Raw genomic sequence first — 23,098 nt, forward strand, 5'->3', positions numbered from 1 at the left:
GGCCCATCAGGGAAATTTGCTGGCGGGCTGGGACGGTTTGTTTATCTGCAGCATCTGCAGGTTCGGAAGATCGCAGCTTCCATTGGCTGTGGTTTGTCATTCCTGGCCAATGGAGGCTGCAGAAAGCGGCGTGGCTCGCCGCTTCCTGCAGCCCTCATTGGCCTGGAACAGTGAACTGCGGCCAGTGGAAGCTGCGATCAGCCAAACCTGTGGACTCTGCAGGTAAACAAAACGTCCCAGCCCGCCAGCGGATTTCCCTTACGGGCCAAGTGCCAAAGGTTGCCAATTCATGTACTATGACATTTTCTGTCTTATTATCTATCCCTATCCTAATGATTCCCAACATTCTGTTAGCTTTTTTGACTGCATATTTGGTGGATATTTTCAGAGAACTATTCATAATGACTCCAAGATCTCTTTCTTGAGTGATAACGGATAATTTAGACCCCCATCATTTTATATGTATAGCTGGGATTTTGTTTTCCAATGTGCATTACTTTGCATTTATCAGCACTGAATTTCATCTGCCATTTTGTTGCTCACCCAGTTTTGTGAGATCCCTTTGTAACTCTTTGCAGTCTGCTTTAGACTTAACTATCTTGAGTAGCTTTGTATCATCTGCAAATTTTGCCACCTCACTGTTTACTCCTTTTTGCAGATCATTCGTGAACACGTTAAACAGCACAAGTCATAGTACAGATCCCTGGGGGGATACCAGTATTTACTTCTCTCCACTGTGAAAACTGACCGTTTATTCCTACCCTTTGTTTCCTATCTTTTAACTGGTTACTGATCCATGAGAGGACCTTCCCTCTTATCCAATGATACTTACTATGCTTAAGAGCCTTTGGTGAGGGACCTTGTCAAAGGCTTTCTGAAAAGCTAAATACACTATATCCACTGGATTACTGTTGTCCAAACATACTTGTTGACCCCTCAAAGAATTCTAGTAGGTTGGTGAGGCATGATTTCCCTTTACAAAAAACATGTTGACTCTTCCCCTAACAAATTGTTCATCTATGTGTCTGATAATTCTCTTCTTTACTACATTTTCAACCAATATGCCCAGTACTGAAGTTAGTCTTACCAACCTGTAATTGCCGGGTTCACCTTTAGATCTTTTTTAAAAAATTGGCATCACATTAGCTATCCTCCAATCATCTGGTACAGAAGCTGATTTAAATGATAGTATATACCACAGTTAGTAGTTCTGCAATTTCACATTTGAGTTCCTTCAGAACTATTGAGTGAATACCAGCTGGTCCTGGTGACTTATTACTGTTTAATGTATCGGTTTGTTCCAAAACTGCCTCTAATGATACCTCAATCTCGGAAAGTTCCTCAGATTTGTCACCTAAAAAGAATGGCTCATATTTGGGAATCTCCCTCACATCCTCAGCTGTGAAGACCGTTGCAAAGAACTCATTCAGTTTTTCTGCAATGGCTTTATCTTCCTTGAGTGCTCCTTTAGCATCTTGATTGTCCAGTGACCCCACTGGCTGTTTAGCAGGCTTCCTGCTTCTGATGTACTGATTTTTTTTTTTGCTATTACTTTCTGAGTCTTTGGCTAGCTGTTCTTCAAAATCTTTTTTGGCCTTCATAATTATATTTTTTACACTTCATTTGCCAGAGTTTATGCTGCTTTCTATTTTTCTCGACAGGAAAAACTTTCCCTTTTTAAAGGATGCTTTTTTGCCGCTAATTGCTTTTTTTACTTTGCTGTTTAGCCACACTGGCACTTTTTTTAGTCCTCTTACTATGTTTTTTAATTTGAGGTATAAATTTAAACTGAGCCTCTATTATGGTGTCTTTAATAAGTTTCCATGCAGTTTGCAGGGATTTCACTTTTGGCACCATACCTTTTAATTTCTATTTAACTAGCTTCCTTATTTTTGTTCAGTTCCACTGTCTGAAATTAAATGCTACTGTGTTGCCCCCCCCCACCATTCCACCTGGATGTTAAATTTTATTTTGTTATGGTCACTATTACCAAGCAATTCAGCTATATTCACCTCTTGGACCAGATCCTGTGCTCCACTTAGGCTTAAATCAAGAATTGCCTCTCTTCTTGTGCGTTCTAGGACTATCTGCTCCAAAAAGCAGTTATTTAAGGTGTCAAGAAACTTTATCTCTTTATCCCATCCTGAGATGATATGTACCCAGTCAATATGGGGATAGTTGAAATCTCCCATTATTATTGAGGGGTTTTTTTATTATTATTTTAATAGCCTCTCTAATCTCCCTGAGTAGTTCACAGTCGCTATCAACATCCTGTCAGGTGGTCAGTAATATATCCCTACTGCTATATTCTTATTATTCAAGCATGGAATTTCTATTCATAGAGATTCTATGGTACAATTTGATTCATTTAAGATTTTTACTTCATTTGACTCTATACTTTCTTTCACATATAGTGCCACTCCCCCGCCAGTATTACCTGTTCAGACCTTCCAATATATTTTGTACCCTGGTATTACTATGATTCAATGATTATCTTCATTATCCCAAGTTTCTGTGATGCCTATTATGTGAATATCCTCATTTAATATGAGGCACTTAAGTATCCTCCACTGGCTCCCGTTTCTCTGATGTAACAAATTCAAGCTTCTTGTCACCACTTTCAAGACCCTGCACATAATTATGCCCCTGCCTTCTTATCTGACCACATCTCATAAGGAACCACTCCCAAACCCCTTCAATTCTTTTTTATTCATTCACCCAGTTCTCCCACAGCCACTCCTATCATCCCCCTCCTAAGCTAACAGGACATGTCACCAGCCATTTATATGAGGTTTAAGCAGCATCTGAGGATAGCTTATGAATCTAACAAAACATCTGCTCGCCATCACCATGGCCAGTCTACTATTATGTTGCATCCCTAGCCCAGTCTTTCATCTATTTTTCCTTTCAGATTTGAAGATCTCTGGGGCAGAGACTGTATCGTCCTATGTGTTTGGGAATTACTAAGCACATTATATATGTAATGGGAATCTAACTAAAACTGGGAAACAATAAAGGGAAGACAGAAATACAGTCTTTGGCCTTGATCCTGTAAGGCACAGGCTAACTTCACACATTTGTCCCACTGTCTGCAAAAGTGTAGAAAGGTGTCTCAAGTTAAGTATGTGCAAAGGACTTTGCAGGATCCAGGACTTTAGCATAATTTTACTTCCATGCAGTTATTCTTCTGAGATTTCATTTATAAACTTTCTTTCTGAAAATTTTATAATGAATTATAATTAAGGCTAAAATTTATTCATGGGTATTTTTAGTAAAAGTCATGGATAGATCATGGGCAATAAAAAAGAAAATCACGGCCCATGACCTGCCCATGACTAATATTATAAATACCCCTGACTAAATCTTGGGGTGGCTGCTGCTGCAGGGGGCCGCTGCTGCAGAGGGACACTTCTGGGGGAATGCCACAGGAGGCTGCTGTTTGGGGAGGTGCCAGGGCAGCACCAGCTGTCAGGGGCCACTGGAGCAGCAGCTGCTCCGGCCACCCTGGGAACTGCTGCCAGAGCAGCGGCGGCTTTGACCACCCGGGAACCACTGCCAGGACCTGCCAGATCAGCGGCTGCTCTATCCACCTCGGGGGCCACTCAAGAAGCAGCTGGTGCCACTGGCCCTGGGCCCCGGGCAGCAGGGTAGTTGACTCCGGGGCTGCCCAAGCAGCTGGCTGAAGAGACACTCCAGCAGCAGCCAGTGTGGCTGGCCCTGGGGCCACCTGAGCAGCTGGCCTCAAAGCCAGCTTCTTGGGTGGCACTGGGACCAGCCACGCTGACCACTGCAGAAGTCACAGAAACTCACAGAATCCATGTCCCTATTTTCAGTGTTTAACTTAATCAATCTCTAGAGCTTTCCACTCATTGCTAGCAACTCTCATTATTCATGGGAGTCTTCTGGTAAAATCTCCATGTAGACTGAAAGTTTATCCTTAAAATACTTCCACCTGTGTGGTTTGTAAGTTGAGAGTTATTAAATTCTCTGGATTTTCCTAGTGAATCACAATTTAGAAGCACCATGCCATAGTACTTTGTTCTATCCCACTGTGAAAACTGACTGCTCAAAACCTTCAAGCTGTCTGGTGTTTTACCTGTGTGGAGACTGTTTAGTGGTTGCATATTAAGCTTCAGAATAATAGATAGAGGCATTGATTCAATACCCTTTGAAAACATTTTATAACTGCACCTGCAAGGCAAACTGGTGGGTTTTTTTGTTTTTTTTAATCTAGTTATAATCTTTTGTTTCTGTTTTTTAAATCTAGCCTGTTAAATATCCCCAGATGAAATGGGATTAATATTATGATAATAAAGTATGTACAAAAATAGAACACTGCTGTGAAATGTGTGTGTGTGTGTGTGTGTGTGTGTGTGTGTGTGTGTGTGTGTGTGTGTGTTGGCAGGTGGCATGGGTCTCAAATAGCCCACGTGGCCAAGATTTAAGGCTGGCCCTCTAGTATAACAACCAAGTGTGTTCCCACAAACCACAAGCATACACAGTACAATCAAGAGGAAATGTGATAGTGAAGGCTAAGTTGTCACTACATTTCTGTGCCCTGTACACAGCTGACCCAAGGTGAACTTAAATGCATTTGTTATACATCTCAGTAGTTTAAGAAACAGCTTTACTGAAGTTTAAACAGTTTAAAAAATGTCTCTTTAGAAGACCTGGAAAAGGGAAAGTTAGCAAGGGGGCTACAAAGTGACACAGGAACTATGATGTAGTGTGCTCACCAAGCATTAAAGTGGTGAGATTCTGAACAGTTAAAAATAGGTCTGATTCTCTTTAAGTCCCTCTCTTTCAACAGCCTTTTGTTTGTGAGGTATTTCCAAGGTTGATTCAAGGAGCTTTTTTCTTTACCAGCTTAATTTCAAGCAAACAGCTCAGAGGATATAAGAATTTCAGGAACAAACCAGTCAGTGCAGTACATCTATCCTTTTAAAAGTCTTATATTTTAACTGTAGAATTGCCATATTTTGGCTATGTCTTTCAAACCAGGGATTCATGAACCCTGAGAAAGTTGTAGACCCTCTATCCAAATTATAGAACTTTATAAAATAAACAGGCCGATGTGTTGTAAATTATGGCTTGCCAAAGAAAATAACTATGAATAAATTACGAGCCGTAAATATTATGGATGAAAAACTATATTTGTGACAACAGCTTCTAAAACCCAAGTTTATAAGCCATGATCCTGCCTTCATAGTGGAGAGAGTTTACTCATTTGGATCTCTATTAAGGCATCAATGCTGCCTCAGTCTTGGATGCTAAAATGTGAAAATCATCCAAATCATTTGTCCTAGAAATGGGGTAACTTCAATGGGAGAAAAACTTCTCCCAAACCTATTGCTTGAGTTGTCATTTAAGAATAAATAGGTTATTATTGATTATTATTATTATTCAGTGGTTTCTGAGTCCATTCTCATGCTTTATCCACATTACCCCCTCATGGGTATGTGAGGAATGTGCTGTTGGTTTAAACTAGGAAAATTAGGAGGTTTTTTTAGAAAGCATGTAAGTTAACATGTGCTGATAAACCATGGAGGTCTGGTCTAGACTAAGGGCTTGTCTACACTACAGGACTATTTCGAATCTACTTAAGTCGAATTTGTGGATTCGACCTTAATAAGTCGAATTTGTGTATCCATACTAAATACACAAATTCGAACTTCTGAGTCCACATTCACGGGGCCAGCTTCGACTTTGGAAGCGGTGCACTGTGGGAAGCTATCCCACAGTTCCCGCACTCCCGCTGCCCATTGGAATTAGGATTTCCCAATGCATGCTGGGGAAAAATGTGTCATTGAACCGTCAATCCCGCCCTCCTCTCTTCCTTGAAAGCGCGGCGGAAATCTGTTCGCGCCCTTCTCTGGTCGGTTACAGCGCGGACGCCACAGCACTGCGAGCATGGAGCCGCTGCGATCATCGCTGCACTTATGGCGTTGTCAACTCCTCGCGTTATCGTCCACCTCTTCCACAGTCAGATGCTGAGAAACCGGGCGAGGAGGCTCCGGCAGCACGGTGAGAGAGTGGCGCAGACCTCTCACAAAGCAGGGTACGCCGGGCAGTGGAGATCATGGTGGCAATGGGTCAAGTTCATGGTGTGGAGCGATTCTGGGCCGGAAACAAGCACAGACTGGTGGGACCGCATAGTGCTGCAGGTCTGGGATGACACAGAGTGGCTGCGAAACTTCAGGATGCGACGGACACTTTCCTTGAACTGTGTGACTTGCTGTCCCCTGCCCTGAGGCGCCAGGACACAAGGATGCGAGCAGCCCTGACTGTGCAGAAGCGAGTGGCCATAGCCCTCTGGAAACTTGCCACGCCAGACAGCTACCGGTCAGTAGCGAACCACTTTGGCGTGGGCAAATCTACCGTGGGGATTGCTGTCATTCAAGTAGCCCACGCAATCGTTGAGCAACTGCTCTCAAAGGTAGTGACTGTCGGAAATGTCCAGGTCATCATAGATGGCGCGCGATGGGATTCCCAAACTGCGGTGGGGCTATAGATGGGACTCACATCCCTATCCTGGCACCAGCCCACCAGGCCAGCGAGTACATTAACCGAAAGGGCTACTTTTCAATGGTGCTGCAAGCTGTGGTGGACCATAGGGACGTTTACCAACATCAACGTCGGGTGGGCGGGCAAGGTTCATGGCGCGTGTGTTCAGGAACTCTGGTCTGTTTAGACGCCTCCAGGCAGGCACTTTCTTCCCAGACCACAAAATAACGGTTGGGGATGTGCAGATGCCTACAGTGATCCTCGGGGACCCGGCCTACCCGCTAATGCCCTGGCTCATGAAGCCCTATACAGGCGCCTTGGACACTGAAAAGGAACTCTTCAACTACCGGCTGAGCAAGTGCAGACTGGTGGTGGAGTGTGCTTTCGGACGTCTCAAGGGGAGATGGCGGACCTTACTGACTCGCTCGGACATCAGCGAGAAGAATATCCCCGTAGTTATTGCTGCTTGCTGTGTGCTCCACAATCTCTGTGAGAGCAAGGGCGAGACCTTTTGGCCGCTTGGGAGGTTGAGGCAAATCGCCTGGCTGCTGTTTATGATCAGCCAGACACCCGTGCTGAGAGAATATCCCAGCGGAAGCGATATGCATCAGGAGGCTTTGAAAGCGAGTTTCCTCGCAGAGCAGGGTAACCTGTGACTGTCCACTTGATTTTAAGAGAGCCTGATCATAAACCAAGTTTTCCCCACTTCCCAAGGACGTTTTAAAACTAAGGACATGTTTTAGTAATTAATAATAAATCTTTCGTTGACTTTGCATTTCTGTTTCTTCGTTGAAACATGGAAGCATTCTGTGCTGGTTAAGGTGTGCACTGATGGGTGGGTTTGCAGGAAGGGGCGAGGGTGCCGTCCTTGGATAGGGGTTACCATGATGGCTGTGGGTTTGGGCGTTGGAAGGGGTGAGGGTGTGGGGAAGGGTGAGTATCTGCCCCTGGATGAGGTCTCTTTTTGGGGCTCGGGGCACCGGGAGGATCGTGACTACGGTCCAAATGCATGTGAAGGGAAGCCTGCCTTTACATTCGGGGATGTCAGGCACCAGGACCCTACACATCAAGGAAAGAGCCGGGGCAGCATACACCACACACACTGTCCCTGGTGCCTAGTGACTGCAGTCTGTGTGTGCCCTGCAGTTGACCCTGCCCCCAAGTCTGTACCCTGGTAATGTGGGCTATGCACTGTAATTAAAAATCCCCCCCCCCACAAAGTCTTCTGACACGAGAAACGTGACGGAAACAGAGAGTAACAGCAAACCGCTTTTAATAATGTTATACACAGTGGGGGGTTGAAACTTGGATTTGGGACTGGGTGATCCTGTAAGGGAAGAACTTCTACAAATTTACAGCGCGAGAGGTGTCTTGTACATTAGCGCTCTGCTGCAGTGCAGTGACAGTTCTCACGGCCCCTACCGCCCCTCCTTCTTGTCACTTTGGGTGAGGGGGGGACAGGACTTCTTGGCGTTGGAGGGCGGTTGCAGATGCACTGCAGGGGGGCTCTCTCCTCCTGCCTGTGGTCTTGCAGAACATCTACAAGGCGCCGGAGCGTGTCCGTTTGCTCCCTCATTAGACCAAGCAGCGTTTGAGTCGCCTGCTGGTCTTCCTGCCGCCACCTATCCTCCCGTTCCATGTGTGTGCGATGCTGCTGACACAGGCTCTCCCTCGACTGTCTCTGCTCTGCCGCCTCCGCTCTGGAGCTGGCCATCAGTTCCTGGAACATGTCGTCCCTTGTCTTTTTCTTTCGGCGTCTAATCTGAGCCAGCCTCTGCGAGGGGGATGGCGGGGCAGTCCGTGAAGGAGCCGAAGCTGTGTGATGCGAAAAAGTAGGTGATTTCCTTGAACAAATACATGTTTGCCAACAGTAAACACAGTCTAGTCATTTTCAGTTAAGAAGACCAAACAGGGAACCAAGTCTCAGGAGATCTCGGAACTAGTCCGAGATTTCGGAATACGCTCTCATTGGCGGCGCGATTGCACTGGATAGCGCACAAGCGAGGAGAGACAGCTGCATCCCTCTTGCACAAAGTCCTGGTAAGCCTTACAGTACAGACTGCTTATCAGATAGTGCTTAGCTGTGCTCTCCTGCTGGAGGCAATGTGCAAAGCAGAAAAGATGAGCGTTATCGGCATCTCCCGCCAGTGGCGAAAGACCCCTGTATGCTTTTCCTCTGAGGCCTGCAACACGTGGCTGTTAAGCGAGGGTCATTCTTATGCAAAGTAAAACTCTGTTAAGCGAGGGTCATTCTTATGCAAAGTAAAAGTCTACCATGCACAATAGTAACAGTACACTAATTCCACTAATTAGATGCAGCACTTCCACAACGACATCACCCTGAGGCGTGTCAGGCGCACACAGAGAGCGGATGTTAATAGAAGCCCTGCACAGACCAGGACCCTACGCTGCCATGCTCGTAGAGGCGATGGTCCCCCTCTACCTGAGGATGGCATGGCGCGGAAGAGTGTGCTTCAACGGAGCACCCAATAAAGCACCTCTCCCAAGAAACCTCTTGCTGAGGCTTTTCCAGCTGCTCTCTGAGAGCTTTTGAAATATCCCCAGAGGACTTTTGCTCCATTGCTGTTTGTGTAGACCTGCTGTTTGTTTAGTTTCATATTTAAAAATGTTTATATAGTATTTCTATTTTTTATATAAATCCCTGTTTCTTAAAAAAATAAATGTTTCCCTGTTTGTAGCACTTACCGCCTGATCCTTCCCTGATTCCGAGTCCTGGTTAACGGGCGGGACGGTTGGTAGGGGATCTCTGTGAGGGTGATGAAGAGATCCTGGCTGTCAGGGAAAGCGGGAGTGGGTTCGATGTCGCCTGCCGTCCTCTAAAGACCCTTCCTCATCTTCCCACCGGCGAACAGGGAGGGGAACTGTCCCGTACACTATTCCGTCCTCGGAGTCCACCGTCACTGGTGGGGCACTGGTGGCAGACCCACCTAGAATGGCATGCAGTGCCTCGTAGAAGCGGCATGTCTGGGGCTGGGCTCCGGGCGTCCGTTTGCCGCTCTGACTTTTGATACCCTTGTCTTAGGTCCTTCACTTTCACGCGGCACTGCATCGCATCCCGGCTGTATCCTTTGTCTTTCATGGCTTTAGAGACCTTCTCGAAGGTCTGCGTTCCGCTTGTTGGAGCGCAGCTCCGAGAGCACAGACTCCTCGCCCCACACAGCGATCAGATCCTGGACTTCCCGGTCACTCCATGCTGGGGACCTCTTTCTATTCTGGGATTGCCGGACTCCTCTGCTGGAGAGCTCTGCATCGTTGCAGGTGCTGCGGAGCTCGCCCAGATGTGCAACCAGAACGTCAGATTCAAACCGCCCAGACAGGAAAATGAATTCAAAGTTTCGCGGGTCATTTCCTGTGTGGCTGGCCAGAGAATCCAAGCTCGGACTGCTGTCCAGAGCGTCAACAGAGTGGTGCACTGTGGGATAGCTCCCGGAGCTGCTAAGTTCGATTAGCATCCACACCAAGCCTAATTCGAGCTAGCAAGTGCGAATTTAGCGTTACTCCACCTGCCGGGGTGGAGTACCAAATTCGAACTAAAGAGCCCTCTAGTTCGAATTAAATGGCTTCCTGGTGTGGACGGTTGAGCGGTTAGTTCGAATTAACGCTGATAAATTCGAATTAAAGTCCTAGTGTAGACCAGGCCTAAGTGTATTAAAATGTGTCAGTTAACACTGTCACAGTTTCTAGGTAACTGAACCTGTATTTCCAACTGTGTGGTTCCTCAAGGGCACCACCTTAAGGTTTCAAGCTCCCAGACAGCACCTCTCATGGGTTTCTAAGGCTGCACAGCCCGCTCCCATACACATGGCATCTGTGTAAGATCTAGGATAGTGTAAATTTCCAATAACATCCAACAGCAGTGAAAGCAAGTATTGTAGATTTTTCTTTTTAAAAAAGCACAGAAATAAAAGTGTCTCCTAGTCTTTTCAGGAAAATAATAGCCAAAATAGAGACAGGAAAATGAGTTATGAACAGACAAAGAAAGATCAGCTTCTGAGCATGTATGCACAGAGGGGACTGTCTGCTGCTGATCAGAAGACATGGACACAGAGGGCCATTTTCCACCTACAGGATCTGTAGGAAACCAATAAGATTGTGCTGCCAGTGGTTCCCCAGACGACCCAGCAGATGCAGCAAGGATGAGTGACCCAGAGCAGTGGAGGCTGGAATAAGAGATGTTGCATTTTCAGAAGGAACCATTTCATTTTCTGAGACAGAGGAAGTGACAGGGGCTGAAAGATAGAGAAAAGGAGCTCCAGCTCAAATATAAGAACTACCAGCATGAGCAAGAGCCATGCCAGCATGATCAGGAAGAGAAGGACAAGCAGCAACAAGCTTGACACTGTTCTGTTAGGGGGAGTCAGACCCCATATTCCTGCGTCTGAGGGAAGGTATAGACTCCAAATTATTTCTCCACTTCAGAGAAGATGATGACATGGATGTGTTCTTCAGTGCATTTGAAATGGGGTATGAATTGAAGCAGAGGGGGCAGGATGACATGGTGGGGTGAGAGGGAAGGCCCATAAGAACAAAGGATTTGTTTTCGCCCATAAGAACAAAGGATTACAAAGACTATGAGCACTACGTGCAAGAAAGCATGGAGTCACATATAGTAAAAACCTTAAATGAATCAAACAGCACCATAGAATGTCTATGGATAGAAATTCCATGCTTCAATAATAAGGGTACAGCAGTAGGTATTCTAGTGACCACCTCATCAGGATTGTGATGTGACAGTTAAATCCTCGGAGAGCTCAAAGAGGCTACAAAAGTAGAAATCCCAATAATAATGGGAGATGTAAACTATTTCCATAGTAACTGCGTACATGTCACCTAAATGCCATAAGTGATTGCTTCTTGGAGCAGCTAGTCCTGGAACTCACAAGGAGAAAGGCAATTCTTGATTTAGTCCTAAGTGGCACACAGTATCTGGGTCCAAGAGGTGAAGATAGCTGAATGTAATTAAACTGAACATTTTTTGGGGGTGGGGAAACACAACAAAGAAACCTACCACAGTAGTATTTAACTTAAAAAGGTGAACTACACAAAAAATGAGGAAAATAGTTAAAATGGGAATTAAAGGAAACCCAGTCACAGGAGAGAAATACATGGAAATTATATTAAAACCACAGTAGAGGATCAAACTAAACGTATACCCTAAATAAATACTTTAAAAAAAAAGTAAGAAGGCCAAAAAATACCACCATGTTTAAACAGCAGAGTAAAACAATTGGTTACAGGCAAAAAAGCATCCTTTAAATATTGGAAGTCAAATCCTACTGAGGAAAAAAGAAAGGAACAAACTCTAGCAAATCGAGTATAAATGTATAATTAGGCAGGCCAAAAACAGAATTTGAAAAACAATGAGCAAAATATAAAACTAACCTCATTTTTTTAACTGCATCAGAAGCAGGAAGCCTGCCAAACAATCAGTTGAGCCACTGGAATATCAAGATTCTTAAGGAAGACGAGGCCTCTGGAGAAGCTAAATGAATTCTTTGCATTAGTCTTCACTACACAGGCTGTGAGGGAGATTCCCACATTGGAGCCATTCTTTTTAAGTGACATACCTGAGGTACTTTCCCTGATTAAGATGTCAACAAAGGAGGTTTGGGAAAAAATTGGTAAATTAAGCAGTAATAAGTCACCAGGATCAAATGGTATTCACCCAAGTGTTCTGAAGGAACTCTGATATGACACTGTAGTACTACTAACTGTGGTATGTAATCTATCACTTTAAGTAGCCTCTATACCAGATGACTGGGGGGTAGCTAATATAATGTCCTTTAAAAAAAATGCTTCAGAGGTGATCCTGGCAATTACAGGCTGGTAAACCTAGCTTGCCTACCAGGCAAATTGGTGGAAACTATAGTAAAGAACAGAAATATTCGACACATAGGCGGACATGACATGTTGGGGAAGAGTTAACGTGGCTTTTGTAAAGGTAAATCATGCCTCACAAACCTATTAGAATTCTTTGAGGTGGCAATAAGCATGTGGACAAGGGTGATCCAGTGGATACAGGGCACTTGGGCTTTCAGAAAACCTTTGAATAAGCAAAGTTGGCAATCATCAGATAAGAAGGAAGGTCCTCTCATGGATCAGTAGCTGGTTAAAAGACAGGAAACAAAAGGTAGGAATAAATGGTCAGTTTTCACAGTGGAGAAAAGCATGGTGCCCCAAGGATCTGTGCTGGCACATGTGTTGTTCAACATGTTCATAAATGATCTGGGAAAGGAGGTGAGTAGTGAGGTGGCAAAATCTATAGATAATACAAAATTACTCAAAATAATTAAGTCCAAAGCTGACTGAACAGTTACAAAGGGATCTCAGAAAACTGGGTGACCAAACAAGAAAATGGCAGATGAAATTCAATAATAAGTGCAAAATAATGCACATTGGAAAACATAATCCCAAATATACATAGCAACTAATGGGGTCTAAATTAGCTGTTACCACTCAAAGATCTTGGAGCCATGATGGATAGTTCTCTAAAAATGTGAAGCAGATGTCAAAATAGCTAAAAGAGAGTTAGTAACCATTAGGAAATAATACATAATAAAATAGAAAATATCACAATGCCACCTCCTGTATAACAAAGACTATAAAACTTTGACAAAATCATTCTTAAAGCATATCTTTTAGGGAAAAATATCTAATCTTGATTTAAAAATTGTCAGCGATAGACAATCCACCACAACCCTTGGTAAATTGTTTCAATGTTTAATTACTCTCACCATTAAAAATTTACATTTATTTCTGCTCTTAATTTGTCTAGTTTCAGATTCCAGCTATTGATTATACCTCTTTCTGCATTATTAAATATTTACTCCCCCATGTAGCTACTTATAGACTATTCAAGTCACCCCTTAACCTTTTCTTTGTTAAACTAAACACATTAAGTTCCTTGAGTTTATACAGCATATTTTCGAATCCCTTCATCATTCTCTTGGTTCTCTGAACCCTCTCCAGTTTACAACATCCTTCTTGAATTGGAGGCACCAGGACTGGACACAGTATTCCCTGAAGTGGTTGCACCAGTGCCAAATACAAAGGTAAAATACTGTTGACTCCTAGTCAAGAATCTCCTGTTTATGCATTCCAGGAACCCATTGGCTTTTTTGCCCACAACATCACACTGCAAGCTCATGTTCAGCTGATTGTCCACCATGACTCTCAAATTCTTTTCAGCGTCACTGCTTCACAAGATATAGTCTCACCATCATGTAAGTATTGCCTACAATTTTTGTCCCCAGATATATGTTTGTGAGTATATATTTAAAAACTGCACAAGGAATAATTTATTTGTGTTGCTTTCAATTTAATTGTGATGCTTCCAGGACATTCAAGCTACACTTATACTGTGCTTGGAAAGTCAGGTAGAATACCCATCTGACATGTTTGTGGTAGCCTGCCTTTGAATGCTGCAGCAGTCAGCCAAACTCTGACACTTAAAATTAAGTCTCAATTTGTGTCTTTAGAGCTTCCCAAGATCCAGATAGGTCTGGTGGTTGTGTTTGAATTTACACTTTAACAACGCACTGTCACGTTCTGAGGTGCAAGCCAGACCAGTGTAGAGTTGTGTCACCTCTTACCCTGTAACCCTTAAATGCCTTAAAACAGGGGTCAGCAACTTTTGGCACACAGCTCGCCAGGGTAAGCACCCTGGTGGGCCGGGCCAGTTTGTTTACCTGCCTCATCAGCAGGTTTGGCAGATCACGGCTCCCACTGGCTGCGGTTCACCGTCCCAGGCCAATGGGGGCTGCAGGAAGCGGCGTGGGCCAAGCGATGTGCTGGCCACAGCTTGCCGCAGCCCCCATTGGCCTGGGACGGTGAACCGCGGCCAGTGGGAGCCGTTATCCTCTGAACCTGCCAACGTGGCAGATAAACAAACTGGCCCGGCCCGCCAGGGTGCTTACCTTGGCAAGCCGCGTGCCAGAGGTAGCCGACCCCTGCCTTAAAAGCTTTGCTACTGCAGCTCTGTGCTGGGATTCTTGCAGTCAGCAATAAGTATGCACCCTATGTCTGTGTATTGAGTAGCCTGGCTTCAACACTTTGGATCCAGGAGTCTGCATGCAATACCACAGACTTCCACTGGTCTCCATCAGCCTTCGTTAACAACTGAGAAGGTGACTCCACATTCTCCACAGCCCCAAAAAAACTTGTGTTCGAATGTTAAGGTCCATTTCTCCTTTAAAAAGTCAATATCCAACAGTTTGTTACTTTAATGGAGGGTTTCTCAAACAGGGGTTGCCACTTGTGTAGGGAAAGCACCTGACGTCCCTTGGCCCGTGCCACGTCCAGCAGCTCCCATTGGCCCGGAGCAGCGATCCGCGGCCACTGGGAGCTGCAATCATCTGGACCTGCGGTCGGGGCAGGTAAACGAACCCGCCTGGCCCGCCAGGGGCTTTCCCTACACAAGCGGTGATCCCTGTTTGAGAAACCCTGCTTTAAGTGATATTATCGAACAGTTCAGTTCAAACACAGCACTGAAATGGTTGAGATTAAAAAAATAAAACAAGGTTATTTAATTCCATAGCAAGAGGTTTTAGGTGAGTACAAATATAAGGATTAAAGTCAGAAATGATTACAAGAAAAATAAAGATAAACTTTAGTCATTAGAAAGCATTTTAATAAGCTAGACTTAGTTCAAAGTAAAATCCTCTCCACGTTTCCATCAAGATGGCTGACGGAACTCCTGGTTCAGGATCTATCCACCTCAAAATCAAAGGGCTGGTACCTTAGTCTTCTTCAGTGAAAGATAGTTAACTGGGGCTTCTGTATCCCTCTCTTTTACAGTCCATTGAATCTTTGAAATGGATACTTCTGAAGGAAACCTTCAGATAAAAGACCATTCCCAGCTGTGAAGAAGGCAACATAGAGTCTGTCTTGAAGGGAGTGTTCTGCCGCTTCTTCTGCCACAGGGTCTGTCTGCTAAAATGCAAATTATTTAGTTCCTTCCCCCTCCAGTAAACTGAATGAACATTAGACATGTTATTGTCAATCCCCTGCACACTGTGATAGTAAAAAGTTTGCCTTCACCCCTGGTTAGCTTGATGGGTCTGTATATGGGCTATGTAAATATATTTGCATTGTCTTCCAAAGTACTGTGGAAGTAATTCCTAGGTGGGGAAACCACATTCCTTTCACGTCAATGGGGTAACTTCTGCTTGGCTGGCAAACACATTTTAAGAATTATAATTTCAGCTTATCCATAAATTTGAATCAGATGTTTGCACTTACATTAGGCAATGATATTACTAATTAGTGAGTTATGACCTTTTCTTTGATATCTTGCATGACATTAGAGACGTCTCATAACATGAAAGAACTGGGGTACATCTGAACTGATTAAACCAGCTGAAATTCATTACCAAGTATCATGGTGCCCCTTGCCCTCAGCTCTGGAGCTGTTCTTAATATCACCTCCTCCCTCTCCCCACCCCGCAAAAAAAAGGATTTCTTTAGTGGTGTGGGAATGTATAACTTGGATTTCTGCTCATTAAGGGCCAGATTCTGTCATTCTTACACTGAGTAGTACCTTACTCCACAAGCAGGCCCAAGGGAATTAGTGGGACTACTCTCTGTGTAGAGGTGGCAGAATTAGGCTCTCAACTAGCAGTTCTCTTCAATCCTCTGAGACAGATAACCTGGAATACATATGCAGTAAGATTGTTTTGTGCATGCACCTACACCCAGGGTCCCCACCATTTAAGTGATGGGGCATTTTCCATCAGTGCAATCTCTGCATTTAAAATTATTTCCTTTATAAGTAGCAATGTAACTTGGATATCATTTCCTTTTGTTTTGATATGATAATGTGGTCTCCACAGACTTGCATTGACATCATCTCATTTTGTCTTGATTTTGTAACCATGCCCTTGGCATCTCCACGGTCTGATTTACTAAAGTTTTGACATTGTAAGGTGGTCTGCCATAGACTTGTATTGACATCTTCTGGGGATTTGTGTGATGGCAGTAGATCCTAAAGAAGCAAATGGTGAAATAGCAACACCACAAAAATGTATCTGCCTTTCATGCACAGGAGTTATTTAACTACACCTCTACCTCAATATAACACCGTCCTCAGGAGCCAAAAAATCTTACTGCGTTATAGGTGAAACCGCATTACCTTGAACTTGCTTTGATCCACCGGAGTGCGCAGCCCCATCCCTCCCAGAGCACTGCTTTACCGCGTTATATCCGAATTCATGTTATATTGGGTCGTGTTATGTCGAGGTAGAGGTGTATCTTAAATACTCCTATGTTTTAAAGAAGCTTTTTATTTTTAAATTCCATAAAGTTTAGTCTGTTTTAAGAATGATCTACTTAATATTTCCAAGCTCTGTTTACAGATTGATGTTCATAGATTACAAAAATCTAGAGCAGACTATGTTTTTGTCATGACAGAGTTAAAAGGTATCTTAATATTGATAAAAGTCAATGTTTAGAAAAAGAGTTTGCAATCAAACTGTCAGTTTTCCCAATATGATTTGAACAGAGTGAGTGTTGCCTCATGATTAATGCATAGGATTGGAAGTCAAGACTCCTTTGTTTTATTCCTCAGTCTGCCACTTGCTTACTGTCTGAATTTAGGACAGACACTTCACTTATGTTCAGCTTATCCACCTGTAAATTGGTTATACTAACACTCCCCTGCTTCACAGCAGTGTTTTGAGGATTATTAAATAAATGTTTATAATGCTTTTTTTCAGATCAGATCAAAGTCACTATAGGATAAAACAAATGACATAAAACCCAGAAATTCAGGACAAGCTACTGAAAAAAATCTCAGCACTGCCTGCAATGCTATATAATTCATATAATTCAGTACATATGCAATTAACTATTGTTATTGTTAGAGTTAACAAATGTTGATATACCGATATGCAAAGTTACTCATGATTGAGTGCTGGAGCAAAATTACTTGCCAAGGACTATTCCATTTAATCAGCTGATTTCTTCCAAAATGTGGTGGGAAGTGGAATGTCCATTGATACAGGCCTACTGTTGTAGGACTCATTTTATTTATTTGTGGTATACAGGGGAATTTACAGGCACCTATATAATAGGGGCAGAATTGGCCATCCCTTGTAGATTTAGGGACTTACTCTACAAAATCCCATTGATTTCAGTGGTGGTTTGTCGATTTTGTAGAATGTTTACTCAGGATCCCTGATTTTCTGTTCAATTCTTTATGTTCTACCCCGTGAAGTATCAGGGACATATTGAGCGAGACACTGTGTAGGCAAAACAATAAATAAGCTAGCCCCTGCCTCGCAAAGAGCTTAAAGTGTAGGGATAAGAAAGAATGCAACATGTGAATGAAACAGATAATGGGTTATGGGGTAGGAAGTAATAATAAAATGAACAGAGTTAAAGCAAAAAAAGCAGGAGTCTTAGCTCACCCTTTGAGATCACTCAATGCCGGAAGGGAGTGATTTGTAGGCATCTTAGCAGAAGTGGGCATTAAGGAGGGATTAAAAGAAGATAAAGTGTCAGCTTTACAAATTTTGTTCAGGAGTTTATCCTCCCATACATAGGGGCAGCATAGGAGAAAGTTTGAAGGTGCTCAAGGAAGAAAGACAAGGTGGGGATCAAAGCTGACATCACTGGAAGTGCAATAGTTAATGGACTGGTAAACTAGTAAATTTCATAATGGGCAGGGCTAAATAATTAGAAGTCTTAAAGGCATCAAACAAGGGGCTTTTGATTGATGCATCAGGACAGGAAGGACACAGAGGGAGTTGATGTGCTCAGCATTTACAAGCCAGGAAGATGCAGTGCTTTGAATGGACATGATTAAATAATAAAAATAATTAATTGGAGATATACCAATCTCCTAGAACCTTGAAAGCTCATCGAGTCCAGCCCCCTGCCTTCACTAGCAGGACCAAGTGTGGCAACATGACTGGCATCAAGGCCAAAGAGGAAAAGGTTACAGAAGTCAAGACACAAGGTGGCATGGGCCTGAATAAGAGACAGAGCAGTCTGGACAACAACAGATGGCTGAATCTTTAAAATGTAAAAAATATAACCAGCAAGGACACAGCTTGGACATGTGGATCAAGGGACAGGTACAAGTCAAAGAAGATGCCCAAATGGGAGGCATGAGTGACAGAAGATTTCATATATTTCAGCATTACTGAGATTTGCACCAAAAAATGGCTGTTTGTCCTTTCAGATGCCTATTTATCCTGTGCATTTCAAATTAGATTTCCTCCTGTCTGCCCAGCCTCTTGTGGTGTTTTGTGGTGCTTCATTTGGACAGAGCCATAAATATGTACTCAGATTTGTGTTGCCGAAAGAGATGTTCAAAGTAATTCCTTTTCTGAAATCTGAAAGAGCTGATCTAGCCGAATCAATTTATTCTGCTGCCATCTAGCTCTGGTGTCATGGGAGAACCCAGAAGTAAAATATAGGATATCAGAAATGTTTGCTAAATAGGACAGCAAAATATTGACAAATTCTCCAACCAGGCAGGGGTCTATTTTTGAACAGAAACACCTCCCCACATCTCCCCCCGACCCACATAGAACTTAATACTGATTCATCAGTTAAATGATTTTGGCGTACCCTACTGTACTATTCACTATATTGTTGATACAATAGCACACTGAGGGCCCAACCAAGGTTCTAGCCATATGCATTATACTCTAAATGGACAAGACAAACTAAGCATGGGATAAAGGAAATTTCCCTGTTTTTTTTCTGAGGGGAACTGAGGTAGAGAGTGATTAAGTGACTTGCCCAAAAGTTTGCAGCCAAGGGAGAACTGAACTGAATCCAGATCTCCCAAGTACCAGTCTTGGTCCTTAAGCACAAGACCATTCTTTAAGCCCTTTGACATGCCTTGTTTTATGTTGGAATAGCAAATTACATCATGGGAGGCTTAACTGGGCATGCTCAGTGTCCTCCTAGTGTTCCCATATTTTTGTGATCTCTTGCTTGTTGTCTGATAAATGCAGACCAGCAGAGTCTTTTACTAGTATGGGTCTCTCCTTGTTTGGACTATACCCGAGGAACACACGGATTTAAAATCTGTTTACATTGAATCTTCAAAACTTTTTCACATATGTCTTGTAGCCAATGATTGTAGTTTATTATAGTTTAGTTTATTACCAAAGTAGTGTAATACAACTTTACTAAATTCACTTTAAATAAAATAAAAGGCAACAGTCTGCATGTGGACCTGATGCAATGTCATTGAAGTAATTAATTTTAACAAGAATTAAATGCAGGGGAAATTTTTTCGGAAGTACTTAGGAGCTCAAGTCCCACTTTCAAAAGTGACTAAAACATGTAGGAGCCTCAGTTCCATTGCAAGTCAATGTGATATAAGGTCCTAGATCATGTAGGTGCTTTTGAAAAAATTATTCTGGATCCTTAAAGCTCAAGTGTCATCTCATTTACTATTGGTTCAAATATGTGTTGTTTTTTTGACTAATAGCTATTTAGAGCATCTTAGCAGTCTCCTAAATCAGACCTACTTTGTAATTCCTCTCTTAGTGAAATACGAGAAGCCATTTGAATTGCCTGCAGCTGTAGACATCCACAGAAAAGAGGAGAAAATATTGGATGTAAGGGGGAGAGGGGGGAAAGGCTCAACTTCATTAGTTACTTTGGAAACAGGAATTGCTTTGTGATATCAACATGATGAGACTCAGACAGCCTCTCTGAGTTTCAGAGGAGATGGAAATACATCTGATGGACAAATATTAACTTATTTAAGTTTTATGAATCTATTGAGGTTGAATTTAATTAGCATTCATTGATGTCAAAAATATGTAGGGTATTTTTCAGAGTTAGCAGAATCCCAGATTTTGGTCCTGTCTACACTAGGAAAATTGATGATGCCTTCAACCAGGTTAGCTAATTAACTCTGAGTTACAATGCCTCCCAGGGCTACATGTGAGATGGTGCAGAAATATGCCTTCTCTTATTCAGGTCCTGATATAAAAGTATAATCAAGACATTTGTACTTTAAGAGATGAAGCTTTAGCTTTATTTGGCTTTTACATAAAAATGACCAATATCCAGCTGAGCCAATCAAAACCAGTGGACTCTAGGACACAACAACTGTATAATCATCATAGCAGTGTGAAAATTGTAGATAATCAGGAGGTGAAGATCTGATTACCATGAGCTTTCCCCCTGCTGCAGATAACTGCAGATATAACAGAGTGAAATTTAGAAATGGCTGTCCAATCCGAAACCAAGAGCCATGGCCTGCTGTGCCTTCCATACAGCAAAAGGCCTTGGATAATTTCTATCTAATATAACCTTGCTAGAGAAACCACAGGAATCTTTTAGCTGCAGTTTGCAATACCCACACATATTGGTAGAAAATGTAAGAGGAAATACTTGGTCACAGGAAATATGCTAAACATATTCAGGCTTTGTAAGTGGTTGGATGGGAGACCAAGGAAAAATCCAGGGGCTGATAGAAATGGTGGTGCTTAGTCAGTAGGTGATTGCTTTTGAATCAGTACTTCAGCATGCTCTTAGTAAACACCGAGCTCTGGAAGTTGTTGTGTAGGTCCTGATCACTTGTGGTAATTAAAGATCCTCTGATACTTGTCACTTGTTCTGGCCAAATTCCAATTCTGGCAATTACATGGAACCCACCTAAACATTCCTTCTTTAGTTTTAATCAAATATAACATTCTTCACGTCCTGCTCCCAAGTTTTATGTATTGTTGTTATTTGTTGTCATATGACTGTACTGTTTTCCTGTAGAGGTGGCTGCATTTGGGGTGTATGTGAAGTGTTCCGTGCACATTGAGACCCTCTGGATAAAGAATTATGTAAATATATTTCAGATTTCTTCTCCGATTTATACAGGGTTGCACTTTTCAGCCAAATGGAGCAAATCACATCTGACCACTAATTCATCCCCCTGGGTCTAATTCTAACATACATCAACCTGAGCAGCTTCAAACAAGTGAGTTTTTATGCTCATCCTTCCCCTCCCATAAAAATAAGTCGTACCTAACCCCCTCTCCTTTCTACTGCTGACAATAACCGTAGCCTCCCACTTACCTTTCCCAACCATCTCCACACCATCCTTCAGACTATTGTAGGAATGGACTTTGTATACTGGAATACTCAAACATACAGGGTCATTGAAATATTATCATAATCAAAACAGTATTACTGGGAAGAGAAAATCTGAACCCTGATGGAACATAATATGGAGCAGATCTCAAATGTCGTCAAACCCTGCCCCAAGAGCTTGTCCTTGGATACAGCTCTTTTCTGGACCCACTTCGTTTTCATTATACCGACAAGTTATTAGTCAACAAACTAGGAATATGCCGCAGGCAATCAGATATAGTTGGTGGATATTTATATATTGCTATAGTTTTGTTTATAAACATATATTGCATACAAAATTGTAATTATTTTGCTTGTATTTCTCTCTCTAACCATTTGTTTGTCAATCATTGTCTTAGGCCTCCATCCTTCATGGTGCCAGATCCCTGAACCATCATAGAATCTCACTGACATCAGAGAGGCTCTGCATGGTTGCAGGTGTCCATCTGGGAAAAATAGGTTGCATGGCTTAGACTGCAGATTGCAAACATGTTTGTGCAGTGCCTAGCACAATGGGACCTGACTGAGATACCTGGGCACTTCCAGAATTGAAATAATAAAAGAATCAGCAAAAGAACCAGGATGGGTAATACCCAGTTTTGGACATGTAAGTTTTTTCATACATAGAAATATCATGATTTTCAGTTCAAATTCTCACAGCCCCGTGGGGCTACAAAATGGAACCTCCATCGCTTTGGGAAAGGGAGACTGAGATTCCACCTAAAGTCCCACATGCATTGCCCTGGAGGGACCTAGGGTAAGTCCTTACCATTGCAACATTAGATATACCAAAGTTACTGTTGGTCATCTGAACAGATTTTTTTTATGGCAGCCTCTGATCTCTGCATAGTTGAACTCAGCGTAACTCTGGCATTTGTCCTTACAGGTGCATGGATAGCAAACAGTTCATATACATTTTTTTTAAATTCTCAAATATATTCCTAAATTAGCTTTGCCACTAATGAGTAATGCAGCCAATCCCAAACCCATGCTAACGCTTTTTATATCACACAATTAAATAGTCACTTTCCCTATTACTGAGGCAAAAGAGCTATGCTACATAATATAAATGAAAAGGAAGTGGAGTGGCTATCACATGGACAATGTAAGACCACCCAATCTGGAACTGGGGAGGACAGCAGAGTTAACACTCACAGCCCTTAAAAAATACCAGGATTTTTAAATTTCTTTTAAAAACATCTGTAAGTGTCCAGATTTGGGGATTTTTACATCTTACCACAATGACAATGTCATTGCTCCTAAAAATATGTTGCAGAAATTGTTTAGTACCAACTGAAAGAGTGGGACTACTATGGCCTGCTGAATTACAAGCACTACTTTGTAAATCATCATAAAATTATTGACTCTGCCCAACCATGCTTAATTGATAATCTGTGAGAGGATCAACACTTTGTAGTGGTTCAAATTGAGACCACTGAACAGTTTTAAAATTAAACTGGAAGATAAACATATTAAATTA

General features: G+C 42.7%; 1 long non-coding RNA gene across 1 annotated transcript; it reads left to right on the plus strand.

Annotated features, from left to right (window-relative positions):
• The first annotated feature begins 13,635 nt into the window (after window positions 1–13,635).
• LOC120397919 lies at window positions 13,636–22,166 on the plus strand. Its single transcript, XR_005594087.1, has 3 exons — window positions 13,636–13,748; window positions 21,367–21,466; window positions 21,978–22,166. It is a non-coding gene; the product is annotated as an uncharacterized LOC120397919 (long non-coding RNA).
• The last annotated feature ends 932 nt before the right edge of the window (window positions 22,167–23,098 follow it).

The sequence above is a fragment of the Mauremys reevesii genome, linkage group 1 (assembly GCF_016161935.1).
Source record: "Mauremys reevesii isolate NIE-2019 linkage group 1, ASM1616193v1, whole genome shotgun sequence".
Classification (NCBI taxonomy): Eukaryota; Metazoa; Chordata; order Testudines; family Geoemydidae; genus Mauremys; species Mauremys reevesii.